Below are 24,161 nucleotides of genomic sequence, written 5' to 3'. Positions count from 1 at the left end.
TAGATGTAAAAATCCTCAACAAAATACTAGCAAACAGAATCCAACAGCACATTAAAAGGATCATACACCATGATCAAGTGGGGTTTATTCCAGGAATGCAAGGATTTTTCAATATATGCAAATCAGTCAACGTGATACACCATATTAACAAATTGAAGGAGAAAAACCATTTGATCATCTCAATAGATGCAGAGAAAGCTTTCAACAAAATTCAACACCCATTTATGATAAAAACCCTGCAGAAAGTAGGCATAGAGGGACCTTTCCTCAACATAATAAAGGCAATATATGACAAACCCACAGCCAGCATCATCGTCAATGGTGAAAAACTGAAACCATTTCCACTAAGATCAGGAACAAGACAAGGTTGCCCACTCTCACCACTCTTATTCAATATAGTTTTGGAAGTTTTAGCCACAGCAATCAGAGAAGAAAAGGAAATAAAAGGAATCCAAATCGGAAAAGAAGAAGTAAAGCTGTCACTGTTTGCAGATGACATGATACTATACATAGAGAATCCTAAAGATGCTACCAGAAAACTACTAGAGCTAATCAATGAATTTGGTAAAGTAGCAGGATACAAAATTAATGCACAGAAATCTCTGGCATTCCTATATACTAACGATGAAAAATCTGAAAGTGAAATCAAGAAAACACTCCCATTTACCATTGCAACAAAAAGAATAAAATATCTAGGTATAAACCTACCTAAGGAGACAAAAGACCTGTATGCAGAAAATTATAAGACACTGATGAAAGAAATTAAAGATGATACAAATAGATGGAGAGATGTACCATGTTCTTGGATTGGAAGAATCAACATTGGGAAAATGACTCTACTACCCAAAGCAATCTACAGATTCAATGCAATCCCTATCAAACTACCAGTGGCATTTTTCACAGAACTAGAACAAAAAATTTCACAATTTGTATGGAAACACAAAAGACCCCGAATAGCCAAAGCAATCTTGAGAACGAAAAATGGAGCTGGAGGAATCAGGCTACCTGACTTCAGACTATACTACAAAGCTACAGTCATCAGGACAGTATGGTACTGGCACAGAAACAGAAAGATAGATCAATGGAACAGGATAGAAAGCCCAGAGATAAACCCACGGACATATGGTCACCTTATCGTTGATAAAGGAGGCAGGAATGTCAGTGGAGAAAGGACAGCCTCTTCAATAAGTGGTGCTGGGAAAACTGGACAGAGACATGTAAAAGTATGAGATTAGATCACTCCCTAACACCATACACAAAAATAAGCTCAAAATGGATTAAAGACCTAAATGTAAGGCCAGACACTATCAAACTCTTAGAGGAAAACATAGGCAGAACACTCTATGACATAAATCACAGCAAGATCCTTCTTGACCCACCACCTAGAGAAATGGAAATAAAGACAAAAATAAACACATGGGACCTAATGAAACTTAAAAGCTTTTGCACAGCAAAGGAAACCATAAACAAGACCAAAAGACAACCCTCAGAATGGGAGAAAATATTTGCAAATGAAGCAACTGACAAAGGATTAATCTCCAAAATTTATAAGCAGCTCATGCAGCTCAATAACAAAAAAACAAACAACCCAATCCAAAAATGGGCAGAAGACCTAAATAGACATTTCTCCACAGAAGATATACAGACTGCCAACAAACACATGAAAGAATGCTCAACATCTTTACTCATTAGAGAAATGCAAATCAAAACTACAATGAGATATCATCTCACACCAGTCACAATGGCCATCATGAAAAAATCTAGAAACAATAAATGCTGGAGAGGGTGTGGGGAAAAGGGAACACTTGCACTGCTGTTGGGAATGTGAATTGGTACAGCCACTATGGAGAACGGTATGGAGGTTCCTTAAAAAACTACAAATAGAACTACCATATGACCCAGCAATCCCACTACTGGGCATATACCCTGAGAAAACCATAATTCAAAAAAGTCATGTACCAAAATGCTCGTTGCAGCCCTATTTACAATAGCCTGGAGATGGAAACAACCTAAGTGTCCATCATCACATGAATGGATAAAGAAGATGTGGCCAATATATACAATGGACTATTACTCAGCCATAAAAAGAAACGAAATTGAGCTATTTGTAATGAGGTGGATGGACCTAGAGTCTGTCATACAGAGTGAAGTAAGTCAGAAAGAGAAAGGCAAATACTGTATGCTGACACATATATATGGAATTTAAGGAAAAAAATGTCATGAAGAACATAGGGGTAAGACAGGAATAAAGACACAGACCTACTAGAGAATGGACTTGGGCATATGGGGAGGGGGCAGGGTAAGCTCTAACAGGGCAAAAGAGCAGCATGGACATATATACACTACCAAACGTAAGGTAGATAGCTAGTGGGAAGCAGCCGCATGGCACGGGGAGATCAGCTTGGTGCTTTGTTACCGCCTGGAGGGGTGGGATGGGGAGGGTGGGAGGGAGACGCAAGGGGGAGGGGCTTATGGGAACATATGTATATGTATAACTGATTAAATTTGTTATAAAGAAAAAATAAAGAAAAAATAAAGAAAAATTTAAAAAAAGAAAAAAAAAGAAAGTGTGGGAATATTAAAATTTCAGAACATTTTTCAATTAAGAAAATTTTATTTCTAAAGGGTGATTCCCCTTCTTAGAAGTCTGAATTTTCAGAGATAATTTTCATCAAAGAAAAAAATGAAAACATTATTTAGCTCAACAGACTTTTCTCTATTTCTATAAAAATTGCCTCAAATTCTGTTTTGTATAAGATTAATATTGTTTCTTTTAACTTTCTTTTTGCTAGTATTGGCCCAGTACCTCTTTTCCATGCCTTTAATTTTCAAACTTCATGCGTGGGTTTTTTTGGATATTTGTCTTATAAGTATCACATAGTACGGGATTGTTTTAATCCAATCACACAGACTTAATGGATGTGTTTACTATATTTACATTTATCGTGATTACTGACATTTTTGGAGAGATTTCTCCCATTTATTTTGCAGTTTCTGTTTACCATCCTCTTTCCTTGATCCTTTTTCCCCTCTCCTGCCTTCTATTGGGTGAATAAAGATTTCTATGGTCCCTTTTCTCCCTCTACAGGTTTGGAAGTTACAGACTGTAACTCTACTCTGGGTGTTACTTTTAATTGTTGAAATACATACTGTGACAGAGACTGGCTAACTGTTCATAAAACTTATTCTCCTTCACGGCTGGGCACACAGCTCAACTATCTTTGCCAGCCTCCCCTGAAGTTGGGAAGGTAGGGCTACTGGACTGAGTGCTAGCCAAGCTGGTGGAATGTGTGTAGAAGTGAGGAGCGCCACTCCTGAGCTCGGTCCATTAGAACCTCCATCTCCCCCCACCCCCACTCCTTGCCAGCTATATGTCAATGCCCTAGGGAAATTTCTGAAAGCCTGTGTTGAAGATAAAGCATTTATGAGTCTGCTTTGTTGAATGATAATGTGGAACAGAGACATCTCATGAACTATCTCCACCCCTAATTGGAACATAGGTTATCAAGAAATAGATTGTGTTGAAACACTGATTTTCCACAGCTAAAGTTACCTTAATACTTCACTATAAATGTTCATTTAAAATTAGACTCACTTAGTATCTCTGACTAACACTTAAACAAGAGCTTAACATGATGTGACTACCCACTGGACTCCTCTTTCATTATCTTTTTTTTGTGTGTGTTTGGTACGTGGGCCTCTCACTGCTGTGGCCTCTCCTGTTGCGGGGCACAGGCTCCAGACGCACAGGCCCAGTGGCCATGGCTCACGGGCCTAGCCGCTCCACAGCATGTGGGATCTTCCCAGACCGGGGCACGAGCCCATGTCCCCTGCATCGGCAGGCGGACTCTCAACCACTGCGCCACCAGGGAAGCCCCATCTTATTATTATTTAGAGCTTCTTTTCACATTCTTCTTATTATTTCTTATTGTATTATTTTCACAGTCGTTAATTAATTGCATTTATTCACATATTTTTAGCAAATTTTGCTTTCACTATTGACTTCTATTAGATGTATGTTGAAGCTACTCAATCTAACTTTCATTTCTCTTAAACTGCTTTTTAAATTTTTATAACTCATCGTTTCTCTGTGCTGATTTCTGGCGGAATTCCTCAGTATTGTGTTCCAAACCATTTATTCTCTTGTCAGTTAAGACCAATGTAGACTTTACCCTCTCTGTTGGATTTTTATTTCAATAATTACATTTTTATTTCCAAGATTCCCAGTTTGTTCTTTTCCATATTCACCTGTTCTTCTTTTTCATTTCTGCCTATTTTGCTTCAAGGTCTGTATTTTTAAAAATATTTTAAATATGGTTTCTCTATCTTTGTTTTATATTTGGAGCAGATAGTGAATTCCAAAGAACAAACTTAACACAACATTTTGACCAAAAGTTTACAGCACGTGAAAGTACAAATAAACCTAGAATATAATATTTTAACCACAGTGGAATTTTTGTCACTGTTTCTTGTTTGTTTTCTCATTCAAGTTCAGGACAACAGGCTGGAAAGATCAGGAACGTGTTAGGCGTTTTCCATCCAGTCATTCAGGGACCTCGGCTTTCAGAAGCACTGCTGCCTTCAACATAAGGCTTCCATAGTTGCTCTGGATGTTGCCATCCCATGGGATCCCATGGGAAAGCCCATGGAGGAGCATTTGTGAAAGATTTTATGGGCCAGGCTTGGAAGTATCATGCATGACTTCTGTTCAGATCCCACTGGAGTCAGCATGGTCATATGACCCAGCCTAACCACAGACTGGAAAGCACAGTAGCTGTGCCACTCTATGTCTTGCTACTAGAAGTGGAACAACTTTTAGTAGGCACCTGGTACTTTCTGCTACAATTCCCAAAGGGCCACTCCACTGAAAAAGTGTACTAAATATTACAGTGATGTCTTCTAGTACTCTTCAGGATCTTAAAATACAAACAGTATCAAATGTCTTGACATTCAAATATACAACTTTTGTATTTCTTCCTTTAAAGTAACAGAGTGTCCCCTGAGGTCACTTTATGCTCATTCTTAAGCTCACAAGATGGTTTACAAACAAAGCAGATATGTTGTTGAAATTCTTGATTCTAACCTAAAGTTGTGTTTCTAGTACTCCCTCCATCAACCATGGAATGTGACCCAGGAGAGTCACTCCCATAGAAAGTCTCCCTAAGGTACATCTTTGGACTGAGGTTCCTATTTCTTTTTCCCATCTGTGTATTTTCTATAGGATATGTTACCCCAAACTTATTTATGAAATCTTTTCTTCCAATCAACTTCTGAAAGTCTCATTTTCTTATGACACCAAGAAAGAACTTCAACTAGGAGCTCAGCCAAGTTATAATAATAATAGTAGCAACAATTTATTGAGTGCCCAATACGGAGCAGGCACAGCTGTGCTAAGAGCCTTCAAACTCATTTTCTCAATGAATTCTCTCAGCAGTCCTGAGGATGCTCATTGTTATTACCATTTTATAAACGACCAAACTAAGACTCAGAGAGCTGGGAAAGTTGTTCAATGCCCCAGTTAAATGTGACTGAGCTTGGACTCAAAACCACGACAGACTCTAAATCCTACAGTCTGCTTTACAAACTACTTAAGGACTTTCTAGGTAAATGGATGCTCTATTTTAGCTAAGATTTCAACTCCAAATTACTATGAGCTCCTTTTCTTTGTTGAGCTAAGCTGTGCCTTGTGGGCTTCAAGAATCTCTCTGACCCATTTAGAATAAGATCTAGACTAAAAGTAAACCTTTAGTAACCTGGCCCATGACACCTTTACCCTTAGCCACATTTGGTAGTTCTTTGCTATTAGGATCTTTTTGCTCTAATGTTAAGAAAAGACAGGAAAACAGAAAGCACCCTTCTCCCTAAGACTTCACAGGAAGTCTATAGGATGACCCTGTAGGCTCTCTAGACACCAAAGGCATGGGAGACAGGAAAGGCAGCAGAATGAATCATGAAAAAGAAAGACTTTTGACTGTATTGTACACCCTTGTATTAAAGACCCATGATATGACCTTGATAACTCCATTTTGCCCTTGGCCAGGCCAGAGCTTCTTTATCTTGGAAAGCAAGATAGGAATGCCTTGAATTCCTTCTTGGAGCACAGCTGACTAAACATTTTTGTCCCCAAAAGTTGTGATATTGTCCCCTTTGGGAGAGAATGCCCTAATTGAGAATCACTGTGACTTCTCTATATCCAAACCAACAAAGATTCTGGGTTTTTTGTAATTTGTATTATTAAAGCAACAGGTTTCCTTTTCATTTTCAGGTGTAAATCTAGGTGCTTTTAGGCACTTTTCAAGCCATTCATGCATCTAACCACAAAATCTGATGTTATTGCTCCGTGGTTGAGAACTACTGCTCAGAAAGATAGAGTAAATAATCAGCCGTTGTACCTTGAAATACATTACTTTATGAATTTGCCTTAAAGCCTTAGAAATTTGAGACTACAGGATGAGGTTACATAGAGAATTTCTCTTAACTTAAAATTGTTGAAAGATCTTAGTAAGTCCGTGTCATTTCTATTATGGATTTTACTATAAATAACTTTAATTCCCCATATACAATAAACCCAATAAAACTGACATTTATTGAGTGCTTATAAGTTCCAGACACTGGGCCATGGGCTTTCATGCTAAGTGGAGGTGGAGTTCTCTCTTTTCATTAACCCCAACAGCAAGTCCTTTAGCAAGTTCTGTTGGCTCTACCTAGAACAGATACAGAATTATTTCATTTCTCTCCATCTCCAACCACCATCCTTTCCAGCCTGGATCACTGTGACTACGTTCTCACTAGCCTCCCTGCTTCCATACTTGATGCCCTACAATCCATTCTCTAGAATACGCTTTTGTACCACAAATCAGTATTACGCCACATACATCATCCCCATCCTCCCTACACATACACAACCCACTCACACCCACACAATACCCTGGCTTAAAACCCTCACGTGGCTAATTACAGCACTTAGAATAAAATCCAAATTTTCCCCAATTTAGAAGTCCTAGTGATTGTTCTTATCAAAGGGACAGTGAGGGGCGTGCCCCTCTGTTGGTTTCCCTGGTAACTAATGAGCCCACCTGACATCAGTTCCCCTATAACTGGTAATCTCCACTTCCCCCAACTCCACCCCCAGCAAAGACTGCCACCATGTCTTGCCTGCCTTCCCCCGCACACAGTGGGGTGTCTCTCCAGGATCTTGCTTCAGACATGTAAGATGCCTCTATCCATTAAACCATTGATGTCTCTGTTGCTGACTCTGGGCTCTTTCTTCTGTCTTGAAGCTAGGCAATCACAGGCCTTGTAGGCCTGCAGGGTGCAGCCCAACACTTACTTAGTATACTCTTGCCTACTTTCCCAACCTAATCTCATGCCACCTTCCTCTTTGTCAGTTACCCAACCACAGTAAATTGTGTTTTTCTTGAAACACCAAGCTCTTTCTACCTCCCGACTCTTGCTCTCAGTTCTCTCTGCCTGGAATGCTTTCCTTGCTCATCCTTCGACAGTTGGCTCCTTATCATCCAGCTCTCAGTTCAAACATCACCTCCTCAGAGAGACCTTCTTTGTAGAGTTGCCAGATTTAGCAAAAATACAGGTCTTCCAAGTAAATTTGAATTTCAGATAAACAATAAATAATATTAAATATAGGTATATCCTGTGCAATATTTGGGACACACTCATATTTTTTTAAATTCATTGTTTATCTGAAATTCAACTTTAACTGACATTACTGTATTTTATCTAGCTATCCTACTTCCTGGACCATCCAATCAAGAGTACCCACCATGCAATGTCAGTCACTCTCCATCAATTCCTCTGGTTTCGTGTTCCTAACTCACCACTGCCTGATATTATTTTGTTTATTTGTTGTTTGTTTTTCCCATAAGCTTTCTATGTTGATATAAATTTCAAGCTCACTATAATCAGCCAATTTCTCTTACCCCACTTATGCTTGTCCAGAGTTCACTCAAGTCTGCGGGAAGCTTTAATGCATAGAATGATAGTTAACCAACAAGGAGTTACTGTATAGCACAGGGAACTAAACTCAGTATTTTGTAATAACCTAAAAGGGAAAAGAATCTCAAAAAGAATATATATATATATATGTGTGTGTGTGTGTGTGTGTGTGTATAACTGAATCATTTTGCTGTACACCTGAAACTAACACAACATTGTAAATCAACTATATTCAATTAAAAACATAATAATAATTTTTTTTAAAAAGAATGACCTTAATATATGACTCTGAAAATGTAAACTTATCTTCATTTTTAGAATATCATTTTAAAAAGCCTTTGATGGGAACTTCCCTGGTGGTAAAGTGGTTAGGAGTCTGCCTGTCAGTGCGGGGGATGCAGTTCAATCCCTGGTCTGGGAAGAGCCCACATGCCTCAGAGCAACTAAGCCCATGCACCACAACTACTGAGCCTACACTCTAGAGCCCGCGTGCCACAACTACTGAAGTTTGTGCTCCTACAGCCCGTGCTCTGCAACAAGTGAAGCCACTGCAATGAGAAGCCGGCGCACCACAACAAAGAGTAGCCCCCATTCTCCATAACTAGAGAAAGACCGTGCACAACAACAAAGACCCAACGCAGCCAAAGAGAAATAAATATTTTTAATTAAAAAAAAAGAATTATTAAAAAAAACTTTGATGGGTTTCTATATTATAAAATATATTTGTTAATTATAAAACTTTTTTAATTACATAATTATTGAACCACAAATGAATAACTTTATTTTAATGATATATATAATTTATCAAATTAAGCTCTTGACATTTAGTAGGAAAAAAGTATATGCCATAAAGGTTATCTTTGGGGGAATAAAAAAAAAGAAAAGAAAAGCAATACCGTCAGCAGAGAACAGCCTTTTAAAGGAACCTAAATGATAAATAATTTAACCACATGGTATGCTTGCACTTAAGTATCTCTTTAGTAATTTTCAGGATTATCTGTTCTCCTGAACTTCTATTCTATTGTTCTGATTATGAAAAATGTATCCATATAATCCTAACCACAAGGCAGATAGAAAAGTAAGAACTACTATTCCTTAGATGGGATCTAACAATGAAAGTATTGAAAAAAAACAAATTTAAAGAAAAAATTGATAAAATTCTAGTGTCAAAAAATGTGTGAAGGGCTTCCCTGGTGGCGCAGTGGTTGAGAGTCAGCCTGCCAATGCAGGGGACATGGGTTCATGCCCCGATCCGGGAAGATCCCACATGCCACGGAGCGGCTAGGCCCGTGAGCCATGGCCGCTGAGCCTGCGCGGCCGGAGCCTGTGCTCTGCAACGGGAGAGGCCACGACAGTGAGAGGCCCGCATACCTCAAAAAAAAAACAAACAAACAAACAAACAAAAATTTGTGTGAAAAAAGTTACATGAAAGAGGAAATTTCCCCTAATAAGTTTGGGAAGTTTTTGATGAAACGACACAGAGCTGTTCATCACAGAAAACCAAAAACAAAAAATGCAGGGATTAAAGTGGTTTTACTTGCAGTCAGATTTCATATAAAAACCAGAAAGTAAGATTGGCAGGTTTCACTCTCCAAAGGGACACTCCAAAATTTTTGTGGGACACTCCCCCAAAAAATGTTTGCCCAAGCCCTCTTAAATAACATACACATGAAGACTGTGTCTATTTGCAGCTCCCAAAACAACTATTTTTCAAACAAAATGTTTCTCCTGACCATCATAAAGACCAGTTTCTAATCATTAGATTATATTGGCAATAGCAGTCATTAAGATGAATGGAAAGTCACAACAATTCTTTTTTATCACGTCTTTGTCCACAAAAACACATTTTACTGTAGTTGTTATTTTGTTTTATGATAGGTGAATATACACTTGAATAAGATAATGAGCCTATAAAAATGTTTTATGCATAATGCTATCTTAATGTCTGACTCTGAAAGTGTAAAACTTTTCTTCATCTTTAGGATATCATTTTAAAAACCCTTGTTAGGCTTCTATACTATCAAATATATGTGTTAATTATAAAACTTTTTAAAATTACATGATTATTGACACACAAGTTAACAAATATCTTTATTTTAATGATATATATAATTTTTTCAAATTAAGTTCTTGACATTTAGTAGAAAAAATGTATATGCCATAAAGGTTACCTTCACAAGAATCAAAAAAGAGAAAAGACTTTAAAGTTTGTTTGGGATAAGTTTGTATATGTGTGTACATGGGTATGCGTGAAACTAAATGAAGAATCTTTGAAAATGACTTTATTAGAAAGTGAATTAGGAATGAAATGACTTAAGAACCATATCAACTTATTCCTAACGGTCACTTCTCAGTAGTAAAAATTTTAATTCAAACCCATTACGATGCTAACCTTAAAGAAAGAAAAAATTTTAGTGTATGTATAACTCATATATTTTTTTGATCCACAGGAGGCAATATGGTAGAATGAGTACCATCAAGAACTCTGGGGTATAGCATTGGTTCAAATCCTGGATACCTCACTTACATTCTCTTAGGTGTTGGGAAAATTATTTAACTTCTCTAAACCTCGGTTACATCCTTCTCAAAACACAAGTGTTTATCATATCTCTACATCACATTGTGATTAGTACTAAATGAGGCATCGTATGTTAAGCATTTACTTGGTGCCTACCTCACACCAAAGCTTCAATAAATTTTACTGTGTTTGTTTATCATCATTAAGGAAGTCTGCATATCAGCCCAATAGATACTATGAAATTTACCTTTTATAAGAAGAAGAAAGTAAAACAAATAACAAATTTGACCACAACATTCAGATTCAATCAATGCATTTTGACCACCTACTGGATACCAAACACAACCATACTTAGTGATTTTATATGCAATTTTATTTATGATAGTGTAAGAGGTCATAAAAATAGTGATACAGTTAGAACTAACTTTCACATATTTAATTTCAATCATAATTAATAATAATTATCATGCATATGTCATAATAAAATTTTCCCAAAAAAAGATGCATTTTCACATTTGTGTCCATACAACATGATAATATGGTTAACTGACAGAATATAAAGGCTTTGTAATAATGAATGAAAAGTAGGGGCCACTGAATAATGGATAAAGCTTGCACTGAAAGCTAAGAGAACAGCTTCTAAACTCAGCAATGTGACAACATAAACTTGACCTCATCTCCTTGGCCTCAGTTTTCTGACATTGCACTAGATATTTTCTCAGGTTGTTTCCAAGGCTGATTCTAGGCCATTAACTAGAATTTGCAAAGTAGAGCAAAACATCAGTATTGGATTTCAACCCAAACACAATGTCACAGTGGCTTAACTCAATTACCAGCTAAAAGCAAGAGAAATGTGGGGTCTGCCATCTGGAATTAAGTATGACAATTCTCTGTAGCTGAAAATCAGGCTTGCTCTCCACTCCTGATGATGTCTCTTCTCCAACCAACTGCAACGGCTGAGTGTTCTCATGAGTGTGCCCCTCCACCTTTCATTTGTAGGCCTTCATACCTTTCTACACGCCAATAAGACATCACCAAAAACGTTTGGGAAAATCAAACAGCTGAGCCTCAACAAGAAGCTCTAGACTACTTCTGATGTACAATGGAGTCAGTTGCCTCTGATTGTGAATCAAAGGTATCTCCTTTGAAAATGTGGCCTACTCAGAACCCAATCAACTGAAGATTTTCCTTTCCATTGCCAAGTGAAAGAGAATTCCCACTAACCACCACCAATTTTTTGTTCAAGAAATTTCGAATTGGGCTAACTTCAGCTTTGTCATCATGCTTATATCAAGCAGCAATTAAATAAATTCTGTTGGCATCCATTTCCTGAAGTAATGAAGTCCTGCTCTGAAGCACATAGGCCTTGTTATTAGTCTCACTGGAGCAATCGTTCTAACGCAAGAGAATCCAAAATTCAAATGCCAAGAGTCACAGTAGTTGTATTATCCTACCTGAAAATTAAAGTTTTCATCATCGACAAGCAGTATCTATTAGGCTTCAAAAGTAATAATAATTTTATAGATAGCTTGTGGGAAGTAGCCACATAGCACAGGGAGATCACCTCGGTGCTTTGTGTCCACATAGAGGGTTGGGATAGGGAGGGTGGGAGGGAGACACAAGAGGGAGGGGATATAGGGATATATGTATACGTATAGCTGATTCACTTTGTTATAAAGCAGAAACTAACACACCATTGTAAAGCAATTATACTCCAATAAAGATGTTTAAAAAAAGTAATAATAATTTTAAAAAACAACTTCAGCCTTAATACTCATTTTTTAAATTAATTATGAAATTCTATTTCTATCCATTTCTTCTCTGGGTATTTTGTATTTCTTACCAGTATCAGTTTCCTAGGGCTGCTCTAACAAATATCACAAACTTGGTAGCTTTAAAACAGAAGATACTAATTCTCTCATTATTCTTGAGGCTAGAAATCCAAAATCAAAGCGTTAGCAGGGCCATGCTCCCTCTGAAAGCTCTACAGGATCATTCTTCCAGTTTGTAGTAGTTCCAGGCATTTCTTGGCTTGTGGCAACGCAACTCCAGTTTCTACCTCCGTCTTCACATGGCCGTCATCTCTGTGCCTGTCCGTGTCCGAATTTTCCTCTTCTTCTAAACCCACCAATCATGTTGGATTAGGGTCCACCCTAACCCAGTACAACCTCATTTTAACCTAACCATATCTGAAGCATCCCATTTCCAAATAAGATCACACTCACAGGTGCACGGGTTAGGACTTTGGGAACGTAATTCAACCCATAACATGACTCCTTTCTCTAATTATACTGGCAATGTAAATGCCGCAGCATGAAATTGTAAACAGGGAGGAAAAGTTTGTTAAGTAATTGAGCCTGGAGAGATATCAACCATATGTGATGTTACAAGTGTGGATAGTTGTTTGCACCACTAGTCTACGAGTTTCCAAAGGGTAGGGACCGGAAGGATTGGACTGGCAGGGCAGATGGGAATTAGAGAACCCTGATGGGAGAATTGTCCCCACTTCTCAGAAAATTGTTCTGGCTTGAGCCCTAATTTGTGCTCTCTGAATAAGATAACCTCCTCAAGCAGCCAAGTCATCCTAAGGAGTTCTGATCCTACACCATATGGTTACATAGCAACAATCAAATCCTAATAATGGCCATCACTTACTGAATGATTCCTGTGTGCCAGGCATTTGTTAGGTTTTGTGCTTTATAAATCATTTAATTCAGTCCTCACAAATTATCCTTAACTCTCAAATTGTAATGACTCCTACCTATTCTTCCCCGCACCAAAACAGGAAGAGAAGCACTGCTAGCTTTTGTTTATTCCTCCCACTCACAGTGATGCTGTCATCTTTTGAACCTACCTTCACCCCCATATGTAGTGTTATTCTGTGCATAAGAATAATCATGAAAGATGAGCCATGTTCCATCCACCCTTCCCCGATACAGTGATCTTAGGAGGCCAATATAAACTAGCAAGGATTTTCCTCAGTCATTATGGATTCAATTTAAAAATGGAAGGCACCAAAACATATGTGTTTTTGTTCAAGAAACTAAGATAATTGAAATGATTTTATAACTTAAGTGATAAAGCTGTAGTCATTAAAACCATAAATAGAAATTAAGATTGTTTCAGGCTGCAGTTAATGCAGGTATTTCAGAATATAAACTTGTTCCTTCAAGCTATTTTTCCACACTTGCCATACTTGTACTAATTTGCAAAACTTAACTATTAGCCTCTATCTGTTATGTTTCCAAACGAATGCTGTTACAGAATCAGCCACAAACAGCTAAAGTTTACCTTGTGACCCAAAGATCTGGGCAGCATGGGCTGGTTCCAGGGACCTGCTCTGGATAGTTTACTTAGAGTCCCCTGCCCAAGGTGACCTGTCATGTATGCTGTAAATGCACCTGCCTTCTTATTAGATGAAGCCAGAAAGCTTAAAGAATGCCTCCCAATGCTTTTGTGTGTTGGAAAAACTGAATAGTTCATTATTGGAATCTCAGATTTAAAAGGGTCAGTTCAGCAAACTATTCATTCTTCTGTAACATTACAGGCTGAGTAATTGTGTAGCCCGTTCTTAAATAGTCACTTCTCCCATTCAGAGGAACTCTAGAATTCTTCATTATGTTGAGCTGAAACCTATCATCTTAGTAGGTCCACTATTGGACCTAATTCTACATTCACCACCTAATAACTCTTCAGATGTCTGAGAACAACTCTCCTATGTGTCTTTTCTTTTCATGTGGCTTCAGCCATGACGGTGAGGCATGGTTTCTATTTCTCCCATCCTGGTCATTTTCCCTCTTACTATGCATCAATCTCTATTTAATACTTGGCACCACACCATGTTAGGTGCAATTTGGCCAATATTAAGCAAGGCATGACTACTTCTTCCCTTATTCTGGACACTATAATTTTCCTGATACAATGATTAACAGAGTTGGCTTTCTTGGTGGCCATATGTTAATTCACATAGAAGTTACTGACATCTGCTAAGTCATTTTTAGTCATATTTCCTTATCTAACAGTTGTGTAATTTATTTAGTGAGAAAATATAAAACCTACATTGATTTTCATCAAATATCATCTTAATAGATCTTGTTTATATTTTTGTGTTCATTCTTTCACACAATACATTCCTACTACTTATCTAATGCAAACTCAATTTCTATCAAATACATATTCTGAGGTCACTGACAAAATCTGAACAGTTTAAAACCAGTAGAAGAATTTTGCCACTATTTCCCTTGAGCTCAAATCAATCCATTTACAGTTACTTTGGGTATAGTCTGTTAGTTACACATTCATCTAGTTGAACAAACATCCAAGTCACATTTCTCCTACATGTCTATAAAAATGTTGTGAGAAACACACCATTTCTCTATTCTACTTTTTTATAAAAAAAGAAAGCATTAATATAAGCCTGTTACACAAAATGAGCTAGTTTTGTGATTGCACACTGGTTCCTAGAGGTCACAACAAGCACTCTTTTAATGACACATTCTAGAACTTTTCCTGAGATTAGAACAAAACTGATCATCTAACACCCACAAATTCTCCCTCTGCCCCTTTGAAAATTAAAACCATGTTTATTCATTGCCATTCTATCTTCTCTAAGACTACTCACAGAAAAGTAAAATAAGAGGGTTTTTTCAGTTTGTTTGGCTGGTTGTCTCAGAATCCTAGGGCCTAATTCATCAAGGAAAGAAATAAAGAGGAAAAGAAAAGAAAAAGAAAGGAAAGGAAAGGAAAGAAGGAAACCTCTAGAAGTCACTTAACCAGTTTCTTCACTCTTCCTGAAAATCCGTTTTCTCTCTCTAGTGAACATTTCATAATTCTAGTCTACGTTTCACTTTCCTTGACAAAGATATTAAAAACAAAAAGATAGTTAAGAAATTCTGCTTTCTATAACACCCACAAGCATTACACTTCCATAGACAAATGTTTGCCAAAAGATTAAAAATTTAAAAAGAAAAAAAATAAGGGAAGAGGCAGACCTTCCTAAGCATGGCACCAAAGGCAGAAATCATAAAGAAAGTAAATTGCATACTTAAAAATTAAAACCTCTGTACCTCAGAAAATGTCATATAAACAAAATTTTCAGGAAAATGACAAACTCTCAAAATGTTTGCAAATTAATATTTTCATAAAGGTTTGATAGCTTCATATATGAAGGGTTTTAAAACTCAGCTAGAAAATATAGACACAACAATAGAAAAATATATAAAGTTCAAGAGAAGGAAATTGAAGGAAAGAAGGAAGGAAAGAAAGAAGGAACCAATAAACCTATTTTAAAAATCTATCTTTATTAACTTTCAAATAAATTGACATTTAAACAAAATATTTTATATTTAACAAATTAGGAAATTATTTTGTTTTGTTAAATACAAAATACTTTGACTTTCTTAAAAGTCAAAGATCTAGAAACATTGACATTCTATTGTACACTGCTATACACTGGAGCTCTAAGAAGTAATTAAGTATTTATCTAAAACATTATACTAAGTGTTTTACATGTGTTATCTTATTTGATGTGTCTTCAAACATTCAGTTCTCCTATAGCTAAAGTTTACCTTATGAACCCAGAGATCTGGGCATGAAAAGACACTAAGATTGACAGGGTCAGTTTGTCATGCAGTTCTTGTTAAAACTACTCATTTACCAGGTCAGTTCTCATACCTACTGGGAAAAGAAACTGTCAGCAACACAAGTCATACATTCCTCATTAGATGTTCTTGGTTTAGCCTAAGAAGGCTTGCAGTGTATATCTTGACTCTTGACAAAGTGCTCATGAATTAAGATATGCAACCTAATGTCAATCTTATATTTTGAATTAGAGGTACATTAATCACTTTTTTCTGTCTGCTCAGATAGTCCCTTAATATAATTTCAAAATGGTAGTTCTTTTATAATTCTCTTATTCATATCTTAATTATAATTTTCAACAGTGTGTGTCAACTCTGTGGTGGATTTCCACCTAGGTACTTTGTACGTAGGATACCTCTTCTCTCCTCTAGAGCAAATCTGTGTCTTTTCTAACATAATGTGATATTATGATTTATAGTAGAAATATATATATTTTGTCTTTGTCCCCGTTTCTGGCACAGAGCTCCTAAAACACTTGAAATTTCCTGTGGTGAGAACAATAAAGGTATATTTTGTTATGCTGATGAGATGTCTTTCGGAAAGCACCTAAGGATGGGGACTGCTCAGCAGAGTACCCAACTGTGTGACTAGAAGATTGGAATTTTAGTCTCTCTCTCCCAACCCACCCCGGGAGTTGAAGGGCTGAAGTTTGAGTTCAATCACCAATGGTCAATGATTTAATCAATCATGCCTATGTAATGAAACCTCCATAAAAACCCAAAAAGAAAGGATCTGTATTGCTTCCGGGTTGGTGAACACATGGAGATTCAGGAAGAGTGGCATGGAAACTCTGTGCCCTTTCTCCATATCTTGCCCTATACATCTCTTCCATCTGGCTATTCCTGAGTTATATCCTTTTATAATAAACCAGTAATCTAGTAAGTAAAATGTTTCTTTGAATTCTGCGAGCCACTCTAGCAAATTAATCAAACTCAAGGGGGAGAAAGGGGTCTTTGGAACCTTCATCTGTAGCCAGTTGGTCAGAAGCCCAGGTGACTGCCTGGACTTGCAACTGGCAACAGAAGTGGTATGTGAGCAGGCTGTGGGGGCTGCAGGGAGACAGTCTTACGGGACTGAGCACTAATGTGGGATCTAATACTACCTCCAGGTAGAGAGTGTCAGAATTGAGTCAAATTGTAGTACACCCAGCTGGTATCCGTGACTTGCCTTGTGGTGTGGGAGAACCATCCCCATACATTGAAACTGAGTACAGAACCATTATATAGATTCTTCACTTTAGGTTCCACACCACTGGGTATAATTTCCTATTTATTATCCTGTGCCATAACATCAAGTGCATTTTGTATAGGAACTATACTTTTAGAAATATTAGAGATATAACTATCTTATGACTTTCTTACCAATTGCTTTCTTACATGAATTACTACAAACAATCCTTCCTGCTGTTTTTAATTTCTTTTTTTAGTTTAATTAATTATATTTTTTATACAGCAGGTTTTTATTAGTTATCTATTTTAAACATATTAGTGTGTATATGTCAATCCCAATCTCCCAATTCATCCCACCACCACCACCACCACCCCCTGCTTTCACCCTTGGGGTCCATAAATTTGTTCCATACATCTGTGTCTCTATTTCTGCCTTGCAAACTGGTTCATCTGTACCATTTTCCTAGATTACACATACATGCGTTAATATACAATATTTCTTTTTCTCTTTCTGACTTCACTCTGTATGACAGTCTCTAGGTCCATTCATGTCTCTACAAATGACATAATTTCATTTCTTTTTATGTCTGAGTAATATTCCTTTGTATACATGTACCACATCTTCTTTACCCATTCATCTGTCGATGGACATTTAGGTTGCTTCCATGACCTGGCTATTGTAAATAGTGCTGCAATGAACATTGATTGGAGTGCATGTGTCTTTTTGAATTATGGTTTTCTCAGGGTATATGCCCAGTACTGGGAATGCTGGGTCATATGGTAATTCTATTTTTAGGTTTTTAAGGAACTTCCATACTGTTCTTCATAGTGACTGTATACATTTACATTCCCACCAACAGTGCAAGAGGGTTCCCCTTTCTCTGCATGCTCTCCACCATTTGTTATTTGTAGATTTTCTGATGATTCCCATTCTGATCAGTGTGAGGTGATACCTCATTGTAGTTTTGATTTGCATTTCTCTAATAATTAGTGATGTTGAGCAGCTTTTCCTATGCCTCTTGGCCATCTGTATGTCTTCTTTGGAGAAATGTCTGTTTAGGTCTTCTGCCCATTTTTGGATTGGGTTGTTTATTTTTTTTAATATTGAGCTGCATGAGCTGTTTATATATTTTGGAGAGTAATCCTTTGTCCATTGAATCGTTTGCAAATATTTTCTTCCATTCTGAGTGTTGTCTTTTTGTTTTGTTTATAGTTTCCTTTGTTTTGCAGAAGCTTTTAAGTTTCATTAGGTCCCATTTTTTTATTTTTGTTTTTATTTCCATTACTCTAGGAGGTGTGTCAAAAAAGATGTTGCTGTGATTTATGTCATAGAGTGTTCTTCCTATGTTTTTCTCTAAGAGTTTTATAGTGTTCGGTCTTACATTTAGGTCTTTAATCCATTTGGAGTTTTTTTGTGTGTATGGTCTTGTGGAGTGTTCTAATTTCATTCTTTTACATGTAGCTCTCCAGTTGTTCCAGCACCACTTATTGAAGAGGCTGTCTTTTGTCCACTGTATGTTCTTGCCTCCTTTGTCATAAATTAGGTGACCATATGTGTGTGGGTTTATCTCTGGGCTTTCTATCTTGTACCATTGATTTATATTTCTGTTTTTGTGCCAGTACCATATACTACTGGCATTTTGTAGTATAGTTTTGTACTACTGTAGCTTTGTAGTATAGTCTGAAGTCAGGGATTCTGATTCCTCCAGCTCCGATTTTCTCCCTCAATATTGCTTTGGCTATTCGGGGTTTTTTGTGTCTCCATACAAATTTTAAGATTTTTTGTTCTAGTTCTGTAAAGGATGCCCTTGATAGTTTGATAGGGATAGCATTGAATCTGTAGATTGCTTTGGGTAGTATAGTCATTTTCATAATATTGATTCTACCAATCCAAGAACATGGTATATCTCTCCAGCTGTTTGTGTCATCTTTCATTTCTTTCATCAGTGTCTTATAGTTTTCTGAGTATAGGTCTTTTACCTCCTTAGGTAGGTTTATTCCTAGGTATTTTATTCTTTCTGTTGCAATGGTGAATGGGATTGTTTCCTCAATTTCTCTTTCTGATCTTTCACTATTAGTGTATAGGAATGTAAGAGATTTATGTGCATAAATTATTTATCCTGCAACTTTACCAGATTCATTGATTAGCTCTAATTGTTTTCTGGTGGCATTTTTAGGATTCTCTATGTACAGTATCTTCTCATCTGCAAACAGTGACACTTTTACTTCTTCTTTTCCAATTTGTATTCTTTTCATTTCTTTTTCTTCTCTGATTGCCATGGCTAGGACTTCCAAAACTATGTTGAATAATAGTGGTGAGAGTGGACATCCTTGTCTTGTTCCTGATCTTAGAGGAATATGCTTTCAATTTTTCACCACTGAGAATGATGTTTGCTGTGGGTTTGTTGTATATGGCCTTTATTATGTTGAGGTAGGTTCCCTCTGTGCCCACTCTCTGGAGAGTTTTTATCATAAATGGGTGTTGAATTTTGTCAAAAGCTTTTTCTGAAGCTATTGAGATGATCATATGGTTTTTATTCTTCAGTTTTTATATGACATATCACATTCATTGATTTGCATATACTGAAGAATCCTTGCATCCCTGGGATAAATTCCACTTGATCATGGTATATGATCCTTTTAATATGTTGTTGGATTCTGTTTGCTAGTATTTTGTTGAGGATTTTTGCATCTATATTCATCCGTGATATTGGTCTGTAATTTTCGGTTTTTGTAGTACCTCTGTCTGATTTTGGTATCAGGGTGATAGTGGACTCATAGAATGAATTTGGGAATGTTCCTTTCTCTGTAATTTTTTGGAAGAGTTTGAGAAGGATGGGCCTCAGCTCTTCTCTAAATGTTTGATAGAATTCACCTGTGAAGCCATCTGGTCCTGGACTTCTGTTTGTTGGAAGATTTTTAATCACAGCTTCAATTTCATTACCTATGATTTGTCTGTTCATATTTTCTATTTCTTCCTGGTTCAGTCTTGGAAGGTTATACCTTTCTAAGAATTTGTCCATTTCTTCCAGGTTGTCCATTTGATTGGCATAGAGTTACTTGTAGTAGTCTCTTATGATGCTTTGTATTTCTACAATGTCCACTGTAACTTCTCTGTTTTTCATTTCTAAGTTTATTGATTTGAGTCCTCTGCCTCTTTTTCTTGATGAATCTGGGTAAAGGTTTGTCAATTTTGTTTATCTTCTCAAAGAACTAGCTCTTAGTTTTATTGATCTTTGTTATTGTTTGCTTTGTTTCTATTTCATTTATTTCTGTTCTATCTTTATGATTTATTTCCTTCTACTAACTTTAGGTTTTGTTTTTTCTTTCTCTAGTGCCTTTAGTTGTAAGGTTAGATTTTTTATTTGAGATGTTTCTTGTTTCTTGAGGTAGGATTGTATTCCTATAAATTTCCTTCTTAGAACTGCTTTTGCTGCATCCCATAGGTTTTGGATCATTGTGTTTCCCTTGTCATTTGTCTCTAGGTATTCCTCTTAGATTTCCTCTTTGATTTCTTCAGTGATCTCTTGGTTATTTAGTAATGTATTGTTTAGCCTCCATGTGTTTGTGTTTTTTGGTTTTTTCCCTGTAATTGATTTCTAATATCATAGCATTGTGGTTGGAAAAGATGCTTAATATGATTTCAGTTTTCTTAAATTCACTGAGGCTTGTTTGTGACCCAAGAGTGATCTATCCTGGAGAATGTTCTGTGTGCACTTGAGAAGAAAATGTAATCTGCTCTTTTTGGATGGAATGTCCTATAAATATCAATCTATCTGGTCTGTTGTGTCATTTAAAGCTTCTGATTCCTTATTAATTTTCATTTTGAATGATCTGTCCATTGGTGTAAGTGAGGTGTTAAAGTCCCCCACTATTATTTTGTTACTGCTGACTTCCTCTTCTATAGCTATTAGCATTTGCCTTATGTATTGAGGTGCTCCTATGTTGAGTGCATATATATTTATACTTGCTATATCTTCTTCCTTGATTGATCCCTTGATCATTATGTAATGTCCTTCCTTGTCTCTTATAATATTCTTTATTTTAAAATCTACTTTATCTGTTATGAGTATTGCTACTCCAGCTTTCTTTTGATTTCCATTTGCATGGAGTATATTTTTCTATCCCCTCACTTTCAGTCTGTATGTGTCCCTAGGTCTGAAGTGGGTCTCTGTAGACAGCATATATATGGGTCTTGTTTTTTTATCCATTCAGTGAGCTTGTGTGTTTTGGTTGGAGCATTTAATCCTTTAACTTTTAAGGTAGTTATCAATTTGTATGTTCCTCTGACCATTTTCTTAACTGTTTTGGGTTTGTTATTGTAAGTATTTTCCTTCTCTTGTGTTTTATGCCTAGAGAAGTTCCTTTAACATTTGTTTTAGAGCTGGTTTGGTGGTGCTGAATTCTTTTAGCTTTTGGTTGTCCGTAAAACTTTTGATTTCTCCATCAAATCTGAATGAGATCCTTGCTGGGTAGAGTAATCTTGGTTGTAGGCTCTTCCCTTTCATCACTTTAAATATATTGTGTCACTCCCTTCTGGTTGTAGAGTTTCTGCTGAGAAATCAGTTTTTATCCTCAGGGGAGTTCCCTTGTATGTTATTTGTCATTTTTCCCTTGTTCCTTTTAACACTTTGTCTTTAATTTTCGTCCATTTGATTACTATGTGTCTCGGTGTGTTTCTGCTTGGGTTTATCCTGCCTGGGACTCTCCGTACTTCCTGGACTTGGGTGGCTATTTCCTTTCCCCTGTTAGGGAAGTTTTCGACTATAATCTCTTCAAATATTTTCTCGGGTCCTTTCTCTTTCTCTCTTCTCTTTCTGGGACCCCTATAAAGTGAATGTTGTTGTGTTTAATGTTGTCCAGAGGTCTCTTATGCTGTCTTCATTTCTTTTCATTCTTTTTTCTTTTTTCTGTTCCACAGCAGTGAATTCCACCATTCTGTCTTCCAGGTCACTTATCTGTTCTTCTGTCTCAGTTATTCTGCTATTATTTCCTTCTAGTGTATTTTTTCATTTCAGTTATTGTATTGTTCATCTCTGTTTTCTTGTTCTTTAGTTCTTCTTGGTGTTTGTTCTTTAATTCTTCCAGGTCTTTGTTAAACATTTCTTGCATCTTCCCAATCTTTGCCTCGATTCTTATTCTGAGGTCCTGGATCATCTTCACTATCATTGTTCTGAATTTATTTTCTAGAAGGTTGCCTATCTCCATTTAGTTATTCTTCCGGGGGTTTTATCTTGTTCCTTCATCTGGTGCATAGTCCTCTGCCTTTTCATTTTGCCTATCTTTCTGTGAATGTGGTTTTTGTTCCATAGGCTGCAAGGTTGTTGTACTTCTTGCTTCTGCTGTCTTCCCTCTTGTGGATGTGGCTATCTAAGAGGCTTGTGCAAGCTTCCTGATGGGGGTGAACTGGTGGTGGGTAGAGCTGGATGTTGCTCTGGTGGGCAGAGCTCAGTAAAACTATAATCTGCTTGTCTGCTGATGGATGGGGCTGGGTTCCCTCCCTGTTAGTTGTGTGGTCTGAGGCGACCCAGCACTGGAGACTACTGGCTCTTTGGTAAGGCTAATGGCAGACTCCAGGAGGGCTCACACCAAGGAGTACTTCCCAGAACTTCTGCTGCTAGTGTCCATGTCCCTGCAGTGAGCCACAGCCACCACCCACCTCTGCAGGAGACCCTCCAACACTAGCAGGTAGGTCTTGTTCAGCCTCCTATGGGGTCACTGCTCCTTGCCCCTGGGTCCTGATGTACACACTACTTTGTGTGTGCCCTCCAAGAGTGGAGTCTCTGTTTCCCCCAGTCCTGTTGAAGGCCTGCAATCAAATCCTGCTAGCCTTCAAAATCTAATTCTATGGGAATTCTTCCTCCCGTTGCTGGACCCCCAGGTTTGGAAGCCTGACATGGGTCTCAGAATCTTCACTCTGGTGGGTGGACTTCTGTGGTATAAGTGTTCTCCAGTTTGTGAGTCACCCACCCAGCAGTTATGGGATTTAATTTTATTCTGATTTCACCCCTTCTACCATCGCATTGTGGCTTTTCCTTTGTCTTTGGATGTGGGGTATCTTTTTTGGTGAGTCCCAGTGTCTTCCTTTCGATGATTGTTCAGCAGTTAGTTGTGATTCTGGTGTTCTCACAAGAGGGGAGTGAGCGCATGTCCTTCTACTCCACCATCTTGACCCAATTGCTGTTTTTAATTTCTATAATAAACCATTTGATAGCTTTACTGAGATGGCTTTTTCCCTTCTGCTTCATATGCATCTTGAATTGTTCTTCCGGAGGATGAAGGAAATCATTCAAGAAAGAAAGCCAGAAGAAAATAATTCCAGGGAGACAGACAAGATTCAAAAGTCAAAGTCAAGTTGTGGGTGAGTAGAAATTTTCACTGCAAGTTAAAAGAAGTGAAGAAACTCTGTAACACTGGGATAATTGAATAAGAATACAATGTTACCCACAGAAGACTAATTCAGACCTTCAAAAGAGAGGCAACAGCTAGTTCTACATGAAACATGAAGCAGGTCACACACACACAAGGAATAGGAAACACTGTCACCATCCCAAGATAAAAGTAATAGGTCATGTAACTGCTCATTTTCTATTGAAAAAAAGGCACAGTAGAGAGGTATCTGACATATATCAGAGAAACAAAGATTAACATTCTATAATACTTCACAAAACACTTTCACATCAATATCACTTAATACTGCCCAAAACCCAGCAAGGCACATATTATCTTGCAGATAAGAAAATTTTCTTAAAGTTGTTAGGTCACTAAGACTAATAAGCATTAAAACTAGAACTCTAACCAAGCCTTACAAAACTAAATCCTATCCTTTTGCTATTATATTACTATAGCTGACTGCTCCTGAAGAGAAATCAATATTGTAA

This window comes from Hyperoodon ampullatus, assembly GCF_949752795.1.
Source record: "Hyperoodon ampullatus genome assembly, chromosome: 2".
Classification (NCBI taxonomy): Eukaryota; Metazoa; Chordata; class Mammalia; order Artiodactyla; family Ziphiidae; genus Hyperoodon; species Hyperoodon ampullatus.
The sequence above is the reverse complement of the archived record's forward strand: the minus strand, read 5'-3'. Positions refer to the sequence as shown.